The 6,490-nt window shown below is 41.2% G+C and overlaps 1 pseudogene; it reads left to right on the top strand.

Moving 5' to 3' along the window:
* The first annotated feature begins 769 nt into the window (after positions 1–769).
* On the top strand, positions 770–1,555 carry LOC136322530 (small ribosomal subunit protein eS4, X isoform-like; annotated as a pseudogene).
* Positions 1,556–6,490: the final 4,935 nt, after the last annotated feature.

The raw sequence follows: 6,490 nt of genomic DNA, 5'->3' as shown, positions 1-6,490 counted from the left end.
CCACTCATCCAATGCCATTTCGACTTAGAACCAGCTGTTTCCATGCATAGAATATCACCTCTGGAATTCCCTGCCCATTCCATGGCTTGTTCCCCTTCATCTTTTGGCTCATGTGCCACTTTCTCCAGAATCCAGAAACCTGAAGTTTCTCATCTTGAAAAGGTGACCCCACACACAAGAGTTCCAGTAATCTTGTGCAGATCTGTGGGTGGCAGCCATCACAAAGTATGGAGTTTTAATAGCATGAAAGTTCTCAGAGACCAGATTTTATCCACAGCCTAACAAATACTCGGGTATATAGAAAGTACTCAATAAAAATTGGTCAAATTATAAATGAGCAAAAGGATGAATGAAGGGATAAAATGTGTACGCTTACACCATACTGGTTTTTCTGGTTATACTTTTAATTTTTTTTAATTTTATTTATTCATTTTAGAGAGGAGAGAGAAAGGGAGAGAGAGAGACAGAGAGAGAAGGTGGGGAGGAGCTGGAAGTATCAACTCCCATATGTGCCTTGACCAGGCAAGCCCAGGGTTTCAAACCGGCAACCTCAGCATTTCCAGGTCGACATTTTATCCACTGCACCACCACAGGTCAGGCACTCTGGTTATACTTTTAGACATTGATCTTGAATTTGCCATTTGGAAAAGGTCTTGGGAATTTTTTTTTCCCTTTCTACCATTTTGGGAAAGCAAAGTAGATTTAAGAACCCAGCTGCACACAAAGAAAGTTTAGACAAGCTAAAAAGAACTGAAAATTCTCTTTTGTTATGGCTAACGCAGCCCTGGCTCCTGGTCCCAAGAGGCATCTGAAGCATTTAGCAAGTCCAAAGCATTGGATGCTGATCAACCGACCAGTGGGTTTGCTTCCCACTTATCTAACAGACCCCGAAAGCAGAGAGACTGTCTCCATCTGATCATTTTTCTCAACAGACTTACGTATGCTCTGGCAGGAGATGAGGTAGAGATCTGTCTGCAGCATTTCACTAAGATTGATGGCAGGGTCCAAACTGATATAACCTACCCTGCTGGTTTAACAGATATCATCAGCATTGACAAGATCAAAGAGAATTTCAGTTTCCTCTATGGTACCAAAGGTCGCTTTGCTTTTCATCATATTCTACCTGAGGAAGCCAAGTACAAGCTGTGCAAAGAGAGAAGGACCTTTAAGGACACAAGAGGAATCCTTCATCTGATGACCCATGATGCTCACATGAACCACCACCCTGGTCCCTTCATCAGGGGAATGGCAACATTCAGATTGATTTGGAAACTGGCAAGGTTACTGATTTCACTGGGAAGCTGTGTATGTCTAGTTCCTGGAGGTGCTATCCTGAGAAGAATTGGTGTGATCCCAAACAGAGAGAGACATTTTGGTTCTTTCAGTGGGCTTGGGTGAAAGATGGCAAAGGCCACCATTTTGCCACCCACTCTCCAATGTCTTTGTTATTAGCAAAGGCCACAAACCATGGGTTTCTCTTCCTGGAGGAAAAGGGATCCAACTCACCATTGCCGATGAGAGAGACAGGAGACTGAGAGCCAAGCAAAGCAGTTAGTGAAGTGATCTCTCTGGACGTGATTGTTAGGGTCTTTGTACTTAATTAAAGACAATATGGCGGCCTGACCTGTGGTGGCGCAGTGGATAAAGCGTCGACCTGGAAATGCTGAGGTCGCCGGTTCGAAACCCTGGGCTTGCCTGGTCAAGGCACATATGGGAGTTGATGCTTCCAGCTTCTCCCCACCTTCTCTCTCTGTCTCTCTCTCTCTCTCCCTTTCTCTCTCCTCTCTAAAATGAATAAATAAAGTTAAAAAAAACTTAAAAAAAAAAAAGACAATATGGCATAATTTAAAAAAAAAGAATTGAAGAATGCCACAAATAATTTAAGAACTAAATATTAATTATTTATGCAGTCATCTTTTAAATAATGTTCTGACCCTTTGTACTGTGTTCATTATATTGACCAACCCAGAGCAACTAAAATAAAAATGCCAACCATAGTTTGTGACCAATAAGCCACCTCCAGTTACCCCAGAGATGTTGGTAATTTTCAGGATGAAATCATCTTAAGTGTGTGTAAATACAAAAGAATGAACATAAGTTATCTTTCAGCACTTAATAAAAAAAAATAGGTTATTAACTTGAAACAGCAATAGGGTTTATTTACTGTTTATCATCAGCTTTGAAACAATCTGCTTGCAGGATTTGTGACTTTTCCACTTTAACATAAAAGATAACCCTGTTGAGGCAGCGACAGTTCAAAGAGTCCAATCTTTGATTCTAGTGGCAGTAAACACAGAGCCAGTCCAGAACTTGTACTTCCACCCAGCCTCCAAGGAATAAAAGCAGTGTTTGAAATCAGCCTTCCGTGTAGAAGAAAAAAAAAAAAAGAAATCTACAGAGTGTGCTGTGAAATACAACAGACTTTCTAGCCCCAAAAATATGTTCCTCCCTGGCCCCCACCCTTACTGTCAATGTCTGAGACTACTTTAACAAACAGAAACACACAATAAGAGAAAATAAGGCTTAAGATAGTGAAGAGGTCACCCACTGACTTAGATTCACACTGCGGATTTATTATATTTCCCTTTTTGCCTTCTGTGCCAGGAAGCTCGAGAATTTACTGTTCAATTGTTAGTAAAACTTTTCAAATTTCTGCTTTAGGTTAGACATTTCTTCCCTTTTCCTATATTTTATGAACTAAATGTTTGTGCCCACTCCTTCCCCCAAATTCATATATTGAAGCTTCAATTCCCAATGGGGCTCTAAGGAGAAGGGGGCCTCTAAGGAAGTAAGTAAGGTTAAATGAGGTCATAAGGGTGATTCCCTGATCCAATAGAATTAGTGTTCTTACAGAAAGAGACACCAGAGAGCTGGCATGCTCTGTTTCTCTCCCCTCCTTCCTTCTCTCCCTCCCTGCACATGCACCAAGGAAAGGCCATGTGGGGACATACTAAGAAGGCAGCCAGGAAGAGAACTCTCAACAGAAACCAAATCATCTTGAACTTTGATCTTAGACTTCTGGCCTCCAGAACTGTGAGAAAATAAATTTCTGTTGTTGAAACCACCCAGTCTGCAGTCTTTTGTTATGGCAGCCCAAGCTGAGCATTATGTGCATGATTTCCATCTTCTCTTTTTATCTGTCTCTTTATTGCTCACCTGGCAACCAGTCCCTAGGCTCTGGTCACTGTCACCATAAACTGCTGTGCTACATTTCTTATCCTCCATAAATACTTTGAAAAACATCCCATGAACTAAAACTAAGAAGGGTAATAACTCAGCACAATAGTTTGGGAGCTGCATTTAATCCATGCTTGCAACCTTAAAAATTAACCTTGTCTGTTGCTTTTTAAATGTGTACTCTATAATTTTATAAAAATCAATGGTAACTTTTTTCCTTTGTTACCCTTTAGTGTTCTGTTTTATAAGTGATGCTTCTGTAAAACTAGCAAAATTAGCAAGTGTGCTACTGTGGCTAGGTTTCCTGGGAGGGTATGTCCTTACTGAACACCAGAACAATCCCCTCCCATCCCTTGTTCTTATTTTTCATATTCTTCTCTTTTTTTCTAATCCTTTTCTTTCTAGAAGATTTTTAAATTAATTCATTTTATTCAAGAGGGGAGAGAAAGAGAGAGAAGGGGGAGGAGCAGGAAGCATCACATGTGCCTTGACCAGGCAAGCCCGGGGTTTCGAACTGGTGACTTCAGCGTTCCAGGTCAATGCTTTATCCACTGCGCCACCACAGGCTGGGCTTTTCTAATCCTTAATATACCCCACAACCTAGTCTTACTCCTCCATTCTCAAGCCTTTCCCTCCTAATACATGATCAGCAAATGATCTCAATGTTGCTTATTTCTTTGCTGTCATTCACTTTAATTTATGAAAACAATGTTCTCCTAAGATATATCCCAGATAGCTATCCTATAGGCCTTATGAACTATAAGAGAGTCTGAGAGAATTATAGATATTTAGAGTTAAACAAGACTAATACAGTTCAATTAATAGTTTTTGTATCAAGAAAAATAAAATCATTGATTCAGATAATAAGTGTTTCCACTATAGCACACATGTATAAAACTTTCTTTAAAATTCCCCCTGTGAGCTAAAATATTCTTTGTTGTGTTGCATGGAAAATTATACCACTGGAATATTTGAGGTAAGTTTATTTTGACTTCCCTTTTTTAGGTATATAAGTAAAGAAACGACACATTTGTTTATTTAAAATTGTATTTGGTCATTTTTACAAAAAAAAAATCTAAAAAGTCATTGAACCTTGTAAATTCCTGTGTGGATAAACTTCAATGAGAGATGATGTTAGGGAAACCCAAGAAAAATAATAAACAAACTTAAATGTGACTTGAAAATACACTACGAGCAACTAAGAAAAACTCAAAAATCTCCTGGATGAGTTTGTCAAGATCGTCCTTCTGGGCCCTTAAAAATAAAGTTAAATGACTCAAGATGTAACAATGCCAAATATAGAATGACCAGGTCCACTTAGCTATCCAGCAGGAATACAAGTGTTCCTCTATACAGTTCTGAAAAACACTATTAGTCAGAAAAATGAGCACCGGATATCATTAATTTAAGAATTAAAGTACTTAGTGTTTTCTTGACATGCCGAAAAAGAGAGTACCAGATCTAACATTCAAGATGTTTCAGGCCCTGGCCGGTTGGCTCAATTGGTAGAGTGTCGGCCTGGCGTGCAGGAGTCCTGGGTTCGATTTCAGGCCAGGGCACACAGGAGAGGCGCCCATCTGCTTCTCCACCCCTCCCCCTCTCCTTCCTCTCTGTCTCTCTCTTCCCCTCCCGCAGCCAAGACTCCATTGGAGCAAAGTTGGCCCTGGCGCTGGGATGGCTCTGTGGCCTCTGCCTCAGGCGCTAGAATGGCCCTGGTTGCAACAGAACAATGCCCCAGATGGGCAGAGTATCGCCCCCTGGTGGGCATGCCAGGTGGATCCCGGTTGGGCACATGCGGGAGTCTATCTGACTGCCTCCCCGTTTCCAACTTCAGAAATATACAAAAAAAAAAAAAAGATGTTTCAGGGACTGACCTGTGGGCGCAGTGGATAGAGTACTGGTCACCAATTTGAAACCCTGGGCTTGCCTGCTCAGGGCACATATGAAAAGCAATTAATCAATGAACAATTAAAATGAAGCAACTATGAATTGAGACTTCTCACTCCCCATCCCTCTCCTCTCTTTCTTAGTAAAATCAATAAAATCTTAAAAAGAAAAGAAGAGACGTTTCATGGATTCCCCAACACTGTATAGGCCTTTCTAGTTTTTGTTTTTTTGTTATTTGTTTGGTTTGTGTGTGTGTGTGTCAGAGACAGAGAGAGAGTCAGAGAGAGGGGCAGATAGGGACAGACAGACAGGGAGGGAGAGATGAGAAACATCAATTCTTCATCGTGGTTCCTTAGTTGTTCATTGATTGATTTTTCATATGTACCTTGACGGGGCGGGGGGGGGACTACTGCAGATGCTAGTGACCCCTTGCTTGAGCCAGCGACCTTGGGCTCAAGCTGGTGAGCCTTGCTCAAACCAGATGAGCCCATGCTCAAGCTGGCGACCCCAGGGTCTCGAACCTGGATCCTCCACATTCCTGTCCGACACTCTATCCACTGCGCCACCACCTGGTCAGGCAGACCTTTCTAGTTTTTAATTTCACAATCCTATCACAGACCTGACTCTGCAGTCACACTAAACCCCTTCCTGACCTCTCATGCTCATATTACTCTGTTCGTTTTCTTCATAAAACTTGCACTCTCTGAAATTATCTAATTGATTTGCTTACTCTCCATCCCTCATCTCTCAAAATATAAGTCCCATGAAAGCAAAGGTTTTTCCTTGTTTAGTACTGGATCTCCATGGTCGAGGACAGTGTTTGTCACACAGTGATGCTTGATAAGTACTTATAGGATAAGTGAACGAGTGAATGAATGACATATTTCCCATAAGCATCTGAAATTCCTTGCCTCTGTACCTTGTCATGGACAGCCTCCTCATCTAGAGTTCCTGTGCTGTCCTTCCTCTATATATCTTCGTGGTCCAGTTGAAATTTTATAACATTTAGGCTTATGGCAGAGTTGCCAATGTACAAGCTTCAGCTCCCTTCACAGAGTGGTAGCTATTTAAGGGATGAGGCTTTGATGGTTACTGTTCACACACACACACACAGACACACACACACACACACACACACATGCACGCACACACGCACAGTATCATTCAGTAAGCATTTGTTACATTAATAAATGAAACTAATGTACCATTCACCTTAGCTAAGAATTTAACAAGAAAACTGAACCCATTATGTGGTTAGTGCAGTGAAATAACAAGAAAACAGTATCAATTACATGTGTCCAATCCACTCAGAAGCAGAGTGGCAAAATTCTGACATAAATTCAGATCACTCGTTAATAAACTTGGGTTTAATTTTGTCATCTTAAGGTCAGCTGGTTTCCTGCCTGGCTCCTGGGACATATCCAGA

Source organism: Saccopteryx bilineata, chromosome 2, assembly GCF_036850765.1.
Source record: "Saccopteryx bilineata isolate mSacBil1 chromosome 2, mSacBil1_pri_phased_curated, whole genome shotgun sequence".
NCBI classification, from domain to species: Eukaryota; Metazoa; Chordata; class Mammalia; order Chiroptera; family Emballonuridae; genus Saccopteryx; species Saccopteryx bilineata.
Note: the sequence above shows the minus strand (reverse complement) of the source record. Positions and strands in the feature narration are given on the sequence as shown.